Genomic DNA, 3,310 nt, shown 5'->3' on the forward strand with positions numbered 1-3,310 from the left:
AAAAAAAAAAAAAAAAAAAAAAGACTGATTCATTCACTCACAGATTATACTGATGCTTCTGACTTTTTAACACAATGATAAAAGCCCTACCACCAAGGGCAAGGTTGATTATGCAGAAGAATTGAGGGCAGAGGTAATGGAAAGATATGTCATAGTGTCAACTAAAAGATAGTTACCTTGGACTTCACAGTTCGGTGAATAATAATGACATTCTCCACATAATACTTTCTTGATAATTGCAATTTAGTAATTTACCTGGTATTGAAATTAATCTATTAACATTCTTCCTCTTCTCTGATTTTTCCCTCATAACTTCCTTAGGAATTGAAACCACATTTAGAGTAAAATTTGTCTGGTAGCTAACACTTTTAGGTAATGAATCTGAACAAGAAATCATTATTGAAAATAGACTGAAATATGTAAACCCTAACCAAAAATGCTTTATTTAAGAGGGTATGTAACCTATATGCTCAAATTGCCTTTCACTGATGTTTCTAATTCCAGTGGTAAAGATTTAGTTTCCACTAGCAAGTCAAAAGAAAGAGAACAACAAAATCCTTAGTGACAGGCATTGTATTAATTTCCAGTGCTCCAAGGATAAAGCTTTGCTCCCTGCTCTCAAGGAGCCAATGCCTAAAGAGGGAGATGGAAAAGTAATCCATTATGATAGAATTTTGTAAATAATGCTATGTTGTCACAACCTGGGGACATTTTCTTGAGGTCATGGGAAAAATGTCTCAGAGGAGTTGCTACTTGGAATGCATCTTGAGACCCAGATTGTTAGCCATGAGCAAAATAAAATACATCTCATTTTCAGAAAATCAATTCATTCAGAATGGTTAGAACCTAGAGTAAGGGTATAGACGTCGTGGAAGAAGAATTTGGTAAAGAAAGTGCTATATATCTATGCAGAACATGAAGGATAGATATAGAAAGAAGATATGCAACATAGAGGAGGTTGGATTTTCATTCTGAAGATAATAGGAACCAGTAAAGAATTTTAAATAAGAGTATTACAGCATTGGAATTGTATTTTTGAAAATTCACTTATGATGCATTGTGAAATATGGATAATTCTCAGTTAGAAATTATTACACAAAGAAAATGATAGAGTATAACCTGTTGCAGTGGAGATGGCCAAAAGGGGAAAATAAATTCTATTTTGATGTGGAAAAGTTATACATGAGCAAGAAAGAAGAGCTATGTATTATACCTCCCAGGCTTTTCACCTAAGGAATTAGGTAATTGTTGCTGACTTGTATGGGCAGAGAATACAGGACACACTCATTATGGGGGGAAGTAAGTTTATTTTTATTCATGATGCATACTGGGCATTCACGTATAAATAGAAGTTGAGTGTGTGAGACAAAGAAAATAAGAGCCCTGAGCATAAGATATTGATTGATTTGAAATAAATTAGCATATTACAAGTGGAAACTGAGTGTTGGATGTTGAATAAATTTCCCAAAGAAAAGGGTTAGGGTGAAATAAGACGAGTAAGGATAAAATTCTGGGTTTCACCAGTCTTTAAGGACCAGAGGAATGAGGAACAAAAGAATTAGCACAGAGTTTAGAAAATACCCTGAAGACGATGTCTTTTCTTGGCTATGAGGAGAAACTGAGATTTATCCATTCGGTGTATCTTTATTGAGTATCAACGACACACATCCATTCCAGCAGATATTCTAGATACCCATAGAACAAGGGTCATTAGTAGAGGTAAGAAAAGAGGCTGGGAACTTAAGGAACAAAACTATTGACCATCTTCTCTTCTTCAACTCTTTTCTGTTTACATCCCCAAAGGATAATTTTGGAGGGATTATTCGTGGTAGACTGAGGATTAAATTGGATCCAGAGGAGAACGCTTATTCTCTTTCAATTTAAGTGAAGGTGAGAAGGAGATCTCCAAACAGGAGGGTTAAAATACTGGATCTGCTACTTACTAGCTACATGAAAATGGTAATATCACCTAACTTCTCTAAACTTCAGTTTTATTATTTAAAAAAATGGTAACAATTTTAGTATTATTTCAGAGCGTTGTTGTCATTATTGAAAAACAATTATTGATCATGACTCTGTTAAACACTATTCTTTGTGTACATTAGCCCAGGGTGTTATTATGTTTTTATTATTTCTGAGACTGGAGGGAAAGGTGAGGGCATTTCCCTGTGGGTATAAAAAGTTGAGGAAATTTATGAATTAGGAATTATCATTTGAAAATTACCCAGGGGATGATTACCAGATGGGCATCTGAGGTGATAAAGTTTCAAAGGGCAGTTGAGGAGACAGACTAAGAAGCAGTCAAATGTCCTGAGGAGAAATTAAGACATTAAGTTATCGAAGTATAGATATGCAGGGTGTGTAATTTTCCCTGGCAGTGCTGGGTGCCTTAGATGTAGGATAAGAGACATGATCTTTTGTTGGTTTGCATGTTTTGTTTAGGGCCTTTTTGTGATTGCTTTATTTGTTTGTTTGTTTTGGTCATCAAGGAATATCTCATGAAGCAATTGCCCTTAATTACCAACTAGAAAGTTAGCCATGATTTATTAGGTAATTTGCAATATAGAATGTTGTTGCAGAATATGTGTGAAGAGAACATTTTGTAAGTATTTTGAGGGAGATTCATGGCATTGATGATTCCCAGGACAAGCCACTGATGGGCCGCTGCAGGTTCAAAGGCATCCCAGAAATACTGCCGTAGCTCTGAGTCCCTTAGTAGGAATTGGGGAAGGATGCACCAAGGTGGGGATAAAAGCTACTAAGACGGGGGGAAGGATGCCAGAGGTAAAGGTAACTGGTAAATGCTCTCCTTTGTCTTCTCCTCTTCTCCCTCCTCCTCTTGCTGACCTAAATCCTCCTTGTCTTTATTTTATTTATTTATTTATTTTTTGCGGTACGCAGCCCTCTCACTGTTGTGGCCTCTCCCGTTGCGGAGCACAGGCTCCGGACGCGCAGGCTCAGCGGCCATGGCTCACGGGCCCAGCCGCTCCACGGCATGTGGGATCTTCCCGGACCGGGGCACGAACCCGTGTCCCCTGCATCGGCAGGCGGACTCTGCGGTATGCGGGCCCCAGGGAATCCCATCCTTCTCTTTCTTTATTTCCATTTTTTTTGATCTCAACTAGGATTTACTTGTTTGCTTAACATAGAACTTTGAACACAGTGTTTTCAAGAAATGCATTGATTTGAGTACAACATGAGTGACTCAAGTAAGCAGTCACTTTGTCCACTTAAACTTAAATTCATTTATTCACTTAACAAATATTCATTAAGTTCCTTACTATGTGATAGGCACTATTTTGTGTACTGT

Source organism: Neophocaena asiaeorientalis, unplaced genomic scaffold (assembly GCF_003031525.2).
Source record: "Neophocaena asiaeorientalis asiaeorientalis breed wild unplaced genomic scaffold, Neophocaena_asiaeorientalis_V1.1 scaffold25, whole genome shotgun sequence".
NCBI lineage: Eukaryota > Metazoa > Chordata > Mammalia > Artiodactyla > Phocoenidae > Neophocaena > Neophocaena asiaeorientalis.